Below are 12,500 nucleotides of genomic sequence, written 5' to 3'. Positions count from 1 at the left end.
ACCAAATGGCAATTTAACCGAGGGACATGCATTTCGCAAGGCAACTTGTACAATTACCCGAGGGACATGGCATGCTTGCCAAGGCCGTGGCTTGGCATGCTTGCCAAGGCCGTGGCATGACATGCTGCTGGCCAAGGCCGGGCATGCCATGCTGCTGGACAAGGCCGTGGCAAGGCATGCTGATGGCCGAGGCCGTGGCAAGGCATGCTGATGGCCGAGGCCGTGGCAAGGCATGCTGATGGCCGAGGCCGTGGCAAGGCATGCTGCTGGCCAAGGCGTTGGCATGGCATGCTGCTGCTGACCAAGGCTTGGGCTTGCCATGCTGCCGGCCAAGGCCGCGGCATGGCATGCTGCCGGCCAAGGCCGCGGCATGCCATGTTGCTGGCCAAGGCCGTGGCATGGCATGCTGCTGGCCAAGGCCGTGGCATGACATGCTGGCCAAGGCCGGGGCATGGCAAGCTGCTGGCCAAGGTCGTGGCATGGCACGCTGCTGGCCAAGGCCGGGGCATAGCACGCTGCTGGCCATGGCCGTGGCTTGGCAAGGTTGCCAAGGCCGGGGCATGGCGTGCTGCTGGCCAAGGCTTTGGCATGCCATGTTGCTGGCCAAGGCTGTGGCATGGCATGCTGCTGGCCAAGGCTGTGGCATGGCATGCTGCTGGCCAAGGCCGTGGCATGACATGCTGGCCAAGGCCGGGGCATGGCATGCTGCTGGCCAAGGTCGTGGCATGGCATGCTGCTGGCCAAGGCCGTGGCATGACATGCTTGCCAAGGCCAGGGCATGGCATGCTGCTGGCCAAGGCTTTGGCATGCCATGTTGCTGGCCAAGGCTGTGGCATGGCATGCTGCCCTAGGCCAACGTGCCACCGCCACCGCCGCGGGCCGCCACTCGACGCATCCCGTGCTTGGCTATGTAGTTTCGATGCCACAAGCCAATGCCACAAGCCAAGCGATGGCATGTGCCAAGCGCCCGCCTAGGCATAGGCGTGGCCTGTGGCCTGGCCATGCTGGCCAGCCTTAAGGGAGGTGCCCCCCCCTTATAATAGCCTGTTAAGCCCTTTTCAATCTGGCAGGAGGAAACATCAAGCATGTTCGAGGAGTCATAATGGGGTTTTTTTAAAAAGTAATGGTTTTTTGCCAAAACTTTCAACATGAAAGTTGTATGAAATAATTTAATACACCATAAAAAAAATTATAAAAAAATATTTGGCCACCGGAATATTTTATTTTAATTTATTTCAATTTTAATACTTAAAAAATAATAAAAATTACTAAAAATACTCAAAAAATTCTAGAAAAATTCCAACAATTATAAGATGAGGCACTAGTAATTATAGTAATTTTTTTAATTATTTTTTTATTTTTAATTTATTTTATTATAATTTTTATGAGTAAATAAATAATTAAAAAGCCCGACGAACGTGCAAAAACTCTTAGAGAAACCCAGCAAGCATCGGATAGCTCGAATGCAAATAACAAACGCAACAGGCAACTTCCGAGGGACATACTTTTCCCAACAAGCTTCCACTGGGGAAAGCACTAGCAACGTGTTCGCAAGTCAAAGGCAACCAAACCGGCTATTACCCGAGGGACAAGCATTTCGCAGGGCAACATATACGTAAGTCAAAGCCAAACCAAATGGCAATTACACGAGGGACAGGATTGCTTGCCAAGGGCGTGGCATGCGATGTTCTAGCCCAAGGCCAAGGCACGCCACGCTGCGGGACAAGGCCGTGGCAAGACATGCGGCTGGCCTTGGCCTTGGCATGGCATGCCGCCGGCTTTGGCTGGGCTGCGTTGGCCTTGCCATGGAATGTTGCTGGCTTCGGATGGGCTGCCTCGGCCTTGGCCTTGGCCGTGGCATGGCATGGCATGCTGCTGGCCTTGGCCTTGGCCTTGGCATGGCATGCTGCTGGCTTTGGCTGGGCTGCCTTGGCCGTGGCATGGCATGCTGCTGGCTTTGGCTGGGCTGCCTTGGCCGTGGCATGGCATGCTGCTGGCCTAGGCCTTGGCATGGCATGCTGCTGGCTTTGGCTGGGCTGCCTTGGCCGTGGCATGGCATGCTGCTGGCCTAGGCCTTGGCATGGCATGCTGCTGGCTTTGGCTGGCAGCCTTGGCCGTGGCATGGCATGCTGCTGGCCTTGGCCTTGGCATGGCATGCTGCTGGCTTTGGCTGGCCTGCCTTGGCCGTGGCATGGCATGCTGCTGGCCTTGGCCTTGGCATGGCATGCTGCTGGCTTTGGCTGGCCTGCCTTGGCCGTGGCATGGCATGCTGCTGGCCTAGGCCTTGGCATGGCATGCTGCTGGCTTTGGCTGGCCTGCCTTGGCCGTGGCATGGCATGCTGCTGGCCTAGGCATGGCATGGCATGCTGCTGGCTTTGGCTGGGCTGCCTTGGCCGTGGCATGGCATGCTGCTGGCCTTGGCCTTGATATGGCATGCTGCTGGCTTTGGCTGGGCTGCCTTGGCCGTGGCATGGCATGCTGCTGGCCTAGGCCTTGGCATGGCATGCTGCTGGCTTTGGCTGGGCTGCCTTGGCCTTGGCATGGCATGCTGCTGGCTTTGGCTGGCCTGCCTTGGCCGTGGCATGGCATGCTGCTGGCCTAGGCCATGGCATGGCATGCTGCTGGCTTTGGCTGGGCTGCCTTGGCCGTGGCATGGCATGCTGCTGCCCTTGGCCTTGATATGGCATGCTGCTGGCTTTGGCTGGGCTGCCTTGGCCGTGGCATGGCATGCTGCTGGCCTAGGCCTTGGCATGGCATGCTGCTGGCTTTGGCTGGCCTGCGTTGGCCGTGGCATGGCATGCTGCTGGCCTAGGCCTTCGCATGGCATGCTGCTGGCCTAGGCCTTCGCATGGCATGCTGCTGGCTTTGGCTGGGCTGCCTTGGCCGTGGCATGGCATGCTGCTGGCCTTGGCCTTGGCATGGCATGCTGCTGGCTTTGGCTGGGCTGTCTTGGCCGTGGCATGGCATGCTGGTGGCCTAGGCCTTGGCATGGCATGTTGCTGGCTTTGGCTGGCCTGCCTTGGCCGTGGCATGGCATGCTGCTGGCCTAAGCCTTGGCATGGCATGCTGCTGGCTTTGGTTGGGCTGCCTTGGCCGTGGCATGGCATGCTGCTGGCCTTGGCCTTGGCATGGCATGCTGCTCGCTTTGGCTGGCCTGCCTTGGCCGTGGCATGGCATGCTGCTGGCCTAGGCCTTGGCATGGCATGCTGCTGGCTTTGGCTGGGCTGCCTTGGCCGTGGCATGGCATGCTGCTGGCCTTGGCCTTGGCATGCCATGCTGTTGGCTTTGGCTGGCCTGCCTTGGCCGTGGCATGGCATGCTGCTGGCCTAGGCCTTGGCATGGCATGCTGCTGGCTTTGGCTGGGCTGCCTTGGCCGTGGCATGGCATGCTGCTGGCCTTGGCCTTGGCATGGCATGCTGCTGGCTTTGGCTGGGCTGCCTTGGCCGTGGCATGGCATGCTGCTGGCCTTGGCCTTGGCATGGCATGCTGCTGGCTTTGGCTGGGCTGCCTTGGCCGTGGCATGGCATGCTGCTGGCCTAGGCCTTGGCATGGCATGCTGCTGGCTTTGGCTGGGCTGCCTTGGCCGTGGCATGGCATGCTGCTGGCCTAGGCCTTGGCATGGTATGCTGCTGGCCTAGGCCTTGGCATGGCATGCTGCTGGCTTTGGCTGGCAGCCTTGGCCGTGGCATGGCATGCTGCTGGCCTTGGCCTTGGCATGGCATGCTGCTGGCCTTGGCCTTGGCATGGCATGCTGCTGGCTTTGGCAGGCCTGCCTTGGCCGTGGCATGGCATGCTGCTGGCCTTGGCCTTGGCATGGCATGCTGCTGGCTTTGGCTGGCCTGCCTTGGCCGTGGCATGGCATGCTGCTGGGCTAGGCCTTGGCATGGCATGCTGCTGGCTTTGGCTGGCCTGCCTTGGCCGTGGCATGGCATGCTGCTGGCCTAGGCATGGCATGGCATGCTGCTGGCTTTGGCTGGGCTGCCTTGGCCGTGGCATGGCATGCTGCTGGCCTTGGCCTTGATATGGCATGCTGCTGGCTTTGGCTGGGCTGCCTTGGCCGTGGCATGGCATGCTGCTGGCCTAGGCCTTGGCATGGCATGCTGCTGGCTTTGGCTGGGCTGCCTTGGCCGTGGCATGGCATGCTGCTGGCCTTGGCCTTGGCATGGCATGCTGCTGGCTTTGGCTGGCCTGCCTTGGCCGTGGCATGGCATGCTGCTGGCCTAGGCCATGGCAGGGCATGCTGCTGGCTTTGGCTGGGCTGCCTTGGCCGTGGCATGGCATGCTGCTGCCCTTGGCCTTGATATGGCATGCTGCTGGCTTTGGCTGGGCTGCCATGGCCGTGGCATGGCATGCTGCTGGCCTAGGCCTTGGCATGGCATGCTGCTGGCTTTGGCTGGCCTGCGTTGGCCGTGGCATGGCATGCTGCTGGCCTAGGCCTTGGCATGGCATGCTGCTGGCTTTGGCTGGGCTGCCTTGGCCGTGGCATGGCATGCTGCTGGCCTTGGCCTTGGCATGGCATGCTGCTGGCTTTGGCTGGGCTGCCTTGGCCGTGGCATGGCATGCTGGTGGCCTAGGCCTTGGCATGGCATGCTGCTGGCTTTGGCTGGCCTGCCTTGGCCGTGGCATGGCATGCTGCTGGCCTAAGCCTTGGCATGGCATGCTGCTGGCTTTGGTTGGGCTGCCTTGGCCGTGGCATGGCTTGCTGCTGGCCTAGGCCTTGGCATGGCATGCTGCTCGCTTTGGCTGGCCTGCCTTGGCCGTGGCATGGCATGCTGCTGGCCTAGGCCTTGGCATGGCATGCTGCTGGCTTTGGCTGGGCTGCCTTGGCCGTGGCATGGCATGCTGCTGGCCTTGGCCTTGGCATGCCATGCTGTTGGCTTTGGCTGGCCTGCCTTGGCCGTGGCATGGCATGCTGCTGGCCTAGGCCTTGGCATGGCATGCTGCTGGCTTTGGCTGGGCTGCCTTGGCCGTGGCATGGCATGCTGCTGGCCTTGGCCTTGGCATGGCATGCTGCTGGCTTTGGCTGGGCTGCCTTGGCCGTGGCATGGCATGCTGCTGGCCTTGGCCTTGGCATGGCATGCTGCTGGCTTTGGCTGGGCTGCCTTGGCCGTGGCATGGCATGCTGCTGGCCTAGGCCTTGGCATGGCATGCTGCTGGCTTTGGCTGGGCTGCCTTGGCCGTGGCATGGCATGCTGCTGGCCTAGGCCGTGGCATGGCATGCTGCTGGCCTTGGCCTTGGCATGGCATGCTGCTGGCTTTGGCTGGCCTGCCTTGGCCGTGGCATGGCATGCTGCTGGCCTAGGCCTTGGCATGGCATGCTGCTGGCTTTGGCTGGCCTGTTTTGGCCGTGGCATGGCATGCTGCTGGCCTAGGCCTTGGCATGGCATGCTGCTGGCTTTGGCTGGCCTGCCTTGGCCGTGGCATGGCATGCTGCTGGCCTAGGCCATGGCATGGCATGCTGCTGGTTTTGGCTGGGCTGCCTTGGCCGTGGCATGGCATGCTGCTGGCCTTGGCCTTGATATGGCATGCTGCTGGCTTTGGCTGGGCTGCCTTGGCCGTGCCATGGCATGCTGCTGGCCTAGGCCTTGGCATGGCATGCTGCTGGCTTTGGCTGGCCTGCCTTGGCCGTGGCATGGCATGCTGCTGGCCTAGGCATGGCATGGCATGCTGCTGGCTTTGGCTGGGCTGCCTTGGCCGTGGCATGGCATGCTGCTGGCCTTGGCCTTGATATGGCATGCTGCTGGCTTTGGCTGGGCTGCCTTGGCCGTGGCATGGCATGCTGCTGGCCTAGGCCTTGGCATGGCATGCTGCTGGCTTTGGCTGGGCTGCCTTGGCCTTGGCATGGCATGCTGCTGGCTTTGGCTGGCCTGCCTTGGCCGTGGCATGGCATGCTGCTGGCCTAGGCCATGGCATGGCATGCTGCTGGCTTTGGCTGGGCTGCCTTGGCCGTGGCATGGCATGCTGCTGCCCTTGGCCTTGATATGGCATGCTGCTGGCTTTGGCTGGGCTGCCTTGGCCGTGGCATGGCATGCTGCTGGCCTAGGCCTTGGCATGGCATGCTGCTGGCTTTGGCTGGGCTGCCTTGGCCGTGGCATGGCATGCTGCTGGCCTTGGCCTTGGCATGGCATGCTGCTGGCTTTGGCTGGCCTGCCTTGGCCGTGGCATGGCATGCTGCTGGCCTAGGCCATGGCATGGCATGCTGCTGGCTTTGGCTGGGCTGCCTTGGCCGTGGCATGGCATGCTGCTGCCCTTGGCCTCGATATGGCATGCTGCTGGCTTTGGCTGGGCTGCCATGGCCGTGGCATGGCATGCTGCTGGCCTAGGCCTTGGCATGGCATGCTGCTGGCTTTGGCTGGCCTGCGTTGGCCGTGGCATGGCATGCTGCTGGCCTAGGCCTTGGCATGGCATGCTGCTGGCTTTGGCTGGGCTGCCTTGGCCGTGGCATGGCATGCTGCTGGCCTTGGCCTTGGCATGGCATGCTGCTGGCTTTGGCTGGGCTGCCTTGGCCGTGGCATGGCATGCTGGTGGCCTAGGCCTTGGCATGGCATGCTGCTGGCTTTGGCTGGCCTGCCTTGGCCGTGGCATGGCATGCTGCTGGCCTAAGCCTTGGCATGGCATGCTGCTGGCTTTGGTTGGGCTGCCTTGGCCGTGGCATGGCTTGCTGCTGGCCTAGGCCTTGGCATGGCATGCTGCTCGCTTTGGCTGGCCTGCCTTGGCCGTGGCATGGCATGCTGCTGGCCTAGGCCTTGGCATGGCATGCTGCTGGCTTTGGCTGGGCTGCCTTGGCCGTGGCATGGCATGCTGCTGGCCTTGGCCTTGGCATGCCATGCTGTTGGCTTTGGCTGGCCTGCCTTGGCCGTGGCATGGCATGCTGGTGGCCTAGGCCTTGGCATGGCATGCTGCTGGCTTTGGCTGGGCTGCCTTGGCCGTGGCATGGCATGCTGCTGGCCTTGGCCTTGGCATGCCATGCTGTTGGCTTTGGCTGGCCTGCCTTGGCCGTGGCATGGCATGCTGCTGGCCTAGGCCTTGGCATGGCATGCTGCTGGCTTTGGTTGGGCTGCCTTGGCCGTGGCATGGCATGCTGCTGGCCTTGGCCTTGGCATGGCATGCTGCTGGCTTTGGCTGGCCTGCCTTGGCCGTGGCATGGCATGCTGCTGGCCTTGGCCTTGGCATGGCATGCTGCTGGCTTTGGCTGGGCTGCCTTGGCCGTGGCATGGCATGCTGCTGGCCTAGGCCTTGGCATGGCATGCTGCTGGCTTTGGCTGGGCTGCCTTGGCCGTGGCATGGCATGCTGCTGGCCTAGGCCGTGGCATGGCATGCTGCTGGCCTTGGCCTTGGCATGGCATGCTGCTGGCTTTGGCTGGCCTGCCTTGGCCGTGGCATGGCATGCTGCTGGCCTAGGCCTTGGCATGGCATGCTGCTGGCTTTGGGTGGGCTGCCTTGGCCGTGGCATGGCATGCTGCTGGCCTTGGCCTTGGCATGGCATGCTGCTGGCTTTGGCTGGCCTGCCTTGGCCGTGGCATGGCATGCTGCTGGCCTAGGCCTTGGCATGGCATGCTGCTGGCTTTGGCTGGGCTGCCTTGGCCGTGGCATGGCATGCTGCTGGCCTTGGCCTTGGCATGGCATGCTGCTGGCTTTGGCTGGGCTGCCTTGGCCGTGGCATGGCATGCTGCTGGCTTTGGCTTGCCTGCCTTGGCCGTGGCATGGCATGCTGCTGGCCTAGGCCTTGGCATGGCATGCTGCTGGCTTTGGCTGGGCTGCCTTGGCCGTGGCATGGCATGCTGCTGGCCTTGGCCTTGGCATGGCATGCTGCTGGCTTTGGCTGGGCTGCCTTGGCCGTGGCATGGCATGCTGGTGGCCTAGGCCTTGGCATGGCATGCTGCTGGCTTTGGCTGGCCTGCCTTGGCCGTGGCATGGCATGCTGCTGGCCTAGGCCTTGGCATGGCATGCTGCTGGCTTTGGGTGGGCTGCCTTGGCTGTGGCATGGCATGCTGCTGGCCTTGGCCTTGGCATGGCATGCTGCTGGCTTTGGCTGGCCTGCCTTGGCCGTGGCATGGCATGCTGCTGGCCTAGGCCTTGGCATGGCATGCTGCTGGCTTTGGCTGGGCTGCCTTGGCCGTGGCATGGCATGCTGCTGGCCTTGGCCTTGGCATGGCATGCTGCTGGCTTTGGCTGGGCTGCCTTGGCCGTGGCATGGCATGCTGCTGGCCATGGCCTTGGCATGGCATGCTGCTGGCTTTGGCTTGCCTGCCTTGGCCGTGGCATGGCATGCTGCTGGCCTAGGCCTTGGCATGGCATGCTGCTGGCTTTGGCTGGGCTGCCTTGGCCGTGGCATGGCATGCTGCTGGCCTTGGCCTTGGCATGGCATGCTGCTGGCTTTGGCTGGCCTGCCTTGGCCGTGGCATGGCATGCTGCTGGCCTAGGCCTTGGCATGGCATGCTGCTGGCTTTGGCTGGGCTGCCTTGGCCGTGGCATGGCATGCTGCTGGCCTTGGCCTTGGCATGGCATGCTGCTGGCTTTGGCTTGCCTGCCTTGGCCGTGGCATGGCATGCTGCTGGCCTAGGCCTTGGCATGGCATGCTGCTGGCTTTGGCTGGGCTGCCTTGGCCGTGGCATGGCATGCTGCTGGCCTTGGCCTTGGCTTGGCATGCTGCTGGCTTTGGCTGGGCTGCCTTGGCCGTGGCATGGCATGCTGCTGGCCTTGGCCTTGGCATGGCATGCTGCTGGCTTTGGCTGGCCTGCCTTGGCCGTGGCATGGCATGCTGCTGGCCTTGGCATGGCATGCTGCTGGCTTTGGCTGGGCTGCCTTCGCCGTGGCATGCCATGCTGCTGGCCTTGGCCTTGGGGCTGGGCTGCCTTGGCTGCGGTTCTTATCACTAGACGTGCGTTGCGTGCGAAGGCGTGCAAAGGCGTGCGCGACCATGCGCGCAACACGCGCACCGTGGTCAAAAGACCACGCGCGCGGTATTCGCACAGGCCACGCTGCCCACGCCGCGGGCATGCCAGGCCGCCCAGGCCGTGCGCATGCCATGCCGTGCTGCCCAGGCCGGCTGCATGCCAGGCCGCCCAGGCCGTGCGCATGCCATGCCGTGCTGCCCACGCCGCGGGCATGCCAGGCCGGCTGCATGCCAGGCCGCCCAGGCCGTGCGCATGCCATGCCGTGCTGCCCACGCCGCGGGCATGCCAGGCCGGCTGCATGCCAGGCCGCCCAGGCCGTGCGCATGCCATGCCGTGCTGCCCATGCCGCGCGCATGCCAGGCCGCCCACGCCCGCGCGCATGCCACGCCATGCTGCCCAAGGCCGCGCCCAGGCCGCGCAAGGCCGCGCCCAGGCCGCCCAAGGCCGCGCCCAGGCCGCGCAAGGCCGCGCCCAGGCCGCCCAAGGCCGCGCCCAGGCCGCGCAAGGCCGCGCCCAGGCCGCCCAAGGCCGCGCCCAGGCCGCGCAAGGCCGCCCAAGGCCGCGGTCCAGGCCGCCCAAGGCCGCGGCCGAGCCGGCCCAGGCCGCAGCCCAGGCCGCGGTCGAGCCGCAGTGCATGTAACCCAAGGCCGCAGCCCAGGCCGCGCCCAACATGGGGCGTACCTGCCACTGCCTTGCCCTGGGCAAGGGAGGTGCCCCCCCCTTATAATAGCCTGTTAAGCCCTTTTCAATCTGGCAGGAGGAAACATCAAGCATGTTCGAGGAGTCATAATGGGGTTTTTTTAAAAAGTAATGGTTTTTTGCCAAAACTTTCAACATGAAAGTTGTAGGAAATAATTTAATACACCATAAAAAAAATTAAAAAAAATATTTTTTTACAGAAAATATTTTATTTTAATTTATTTCGATATTAATACTTAAAAAATAATAAAAATTAATAAAAATAGTCAAAAAATTATGGAAAAATTCCCATAATTAAAGGATGATTCACTAGTAATTATAGAAATTATTAAATTATTTTTTTCATTTTTTTTATTTTATTTTGATTTTTTTATGCCAAATAAGGGCTTTAAAAATTCGAAAAGCTCCAGAAAAATTGCAAAAAAATAGGGAATGACATTTAAAATTGATTGTAGTGCATTTTTAATTGTGTTGCACGGTTTGGGTAAGATTATAAAAGAATCATGTTCAAAAAGATCGATCGAGGCGGTGGCACGCCATGGCCTTGGCCTTGGCCTTGGCCTTTGCCCGCGGCCTTGGCCTTTGCCTTGGCCTTGGCCATGCCTTGCACAGGGACTTGGCCTTGCCCACTGCCTTGGCCTTGGCTTTGGCCTTGGCCTTGGCATGGCATGGCATGCTCGCCGAGGCCGTGGCATGCCTTGCTGCTAGCCAAGGCCGTGGCGTGGCATGCTCGCCCAGCCCGTGGCATGCCGTGCTCGCCCAGCCCGTGGCACGCCATGTTGGCCCAAGGCATTGGCATGGCATGCCGGCCAAGGCATGCTGGCCAACGCTGCACAAGGCGGTGCCATGGCATGGCATGCTGACCAAGACCGTGCCATGGCATGCTGGGCGAGGCCGGGGCATGGCATGCTGGCCGAGGCCGTGGCTTGCCATGCCGCCACGGCCGTGGCATGCCGGGCAACGGACCGGCATGGCCCAGCCCGTGGCACGCCATGTTGGCCCAAGGCATTGGCATGGCATGCCGGCCAAGGCATGCTGGCCAACGCTGCGGCACGGCGTGCTGGACAAGGCGGTGCCATGGCATGGCATGCTGACCAAGACAGTGCCATGGCATGCTGGCCGAGGCCGTGGCATGGCATGCTGGCCGAGGCCGTGGCTTGCCATGCCGCCACGGCCGTGGCATGCTGGGCAACGGACCGGCATGGCATGCTGGCCGTGGCGGTGGCACGACATGCTGGCCAAGGCAGTGGCATGGCATGTAGGCCAAGGCTAAGGCATGGCACGCTGTGGCATGGCACGCTGGCCAAGGCAGTCGCAAGGCATGCGGGCCGAGGCCGCGGCACGGCCCGCTGGGCAACGCGGTGGCATGGCATGCTGGGCAACGCCGTGGCAAGGCATGCGGGCCGAGGCCTTGGCATGGCATGCTGGCCGAGGCCGTGGCATGGCATGCGGGCCGAGGCCGTGGCATGGCATGGCATGCGGGCCGAGGCCGTGGCATGGCATGCGGGCCGAGGCCGTGGCGTGGCATGGCATGGCATGTTGGGCAACGCCGTGGCAAGACATGCGGGCCGAGGCCGTGGCATGGCATGTTGGGCAACGCCCTGGCAAGCCATGCGGGCCGAGGCCGTGGCGTGGCATGTTCGCCAAGGCTAAGGCATGGCACGCCGGGCAACGCGGTGCATTGGCATGCTGGGCAGCGCGGTGGCAAGGCATGGGGGCCGAGGCCGTGGCATGGCATGTTGGGCAACGCCGTGGCAAGACATGCGGGCCGAGGCCGTGGCATGGCATGCGGGCCGAGGCCGTGGCACGACATGTTGGCCAAGGCTAAGGCATGGCACGCCGGGCAACGCGGTGGCATGGCATGCTGGGCAACGCGGTGGCAAGGCATGCGGGCCGAGGCTGTGGCATGGCATGTTGGGCAACGCCGTAGAAGGGCATGCGGGCCGAGGCCGTGGCATGGCATGCGGGCCGAGGCCGTGGCATGGCATGTTGGGCGACGCCGTAGCAAGGCATGCGGGCCGAGGCCGTGGCATGTCATGCGGGCCGAGGCCGTGGCATGGCATGCGGGCCGAGGCCGTGGCATGGCATGTTGGCCGAGGCCGTGGCAAGGCATGCGGGCCGAGGCCGTGGCATGGCATGTTTGGCAACGCCGTGGCAAGACATGCGGGCCGTGGCATGGCATGGCATGCGGGCCGAGGCCGTGGCACGACATGTTGGCCAAGGCTAAGGCATGGCACGCCGGGCAACGCGGTGGCATGGCACGCCGGGCAACGCGGTGGCAAGGCATGCGGGCCGGGGCCGTGGCATGGCATGTTGGGCGACGCCGTAGCAAGGCATGCGGTCCGAGGCCGTGGCATGTCATGCGGGCCGAGGCCATGGCATGGCATGCGGGCCGAGGCCGTGGCATGGCATGTTGGGCGACGCCGTAGCAAGGCATGCGGGCCGAGGCCGTGGCATGTCATGCGAGCCGAGGCCGTGGCATGGCATGCGGGCCGAGGTCGTGGCATGGCAAGTTGGGCGACGTCGTGGCAAGGCATGCGGGCCGAGGCCGTGGCATGTCACGCGGGCCGAGGCCGTGGCATGGCATGCGGGCAGAGGCCGTGGCATGGCATGTTGGGCGACGCCGTCGCAAGGCATGCGGGCCGAGGCCGTGGCATGGCATGCGGGCCGAGGCCGTGGCATGGCATGTTGGGCGACGCCGTAGCAAGGCATGCGGGCCGAGGCCGTGGCATGTCATGGCATGTTGGGCGACGCCGTAGCAAGGCATGCGGGCCGAGGCCGTGGCATGGCATGTTTGGCAACGCCGTGGCAAGACATGAGGGCCGTGGCATGGCATGGCATGCGGGCCGAGGCCGTGGCACGACATGTTGGCCAAGGCTAAGGCATGGCACGCCGGGCAACGCG

This window comes from Camellia sinensis, unplaced genomic scaffold (genome assembly GCF_055761805.1).
Source record: "Camellia sinensis isolate YWXY unplaced genomic scaffold, ASM5576180v1 Unanchor4, whole genome shotgun sequence".
NCBI classification, from domain to species: domain Eukaryota; kingdom Viridiplantae; phylum Streptophyta; class Magnoliopsida; order Ericales; family Theaceae; genus Camellia; species Camellia sinensis.
This window is presented reverse-complemented; position numbering follows the sequence as displayed.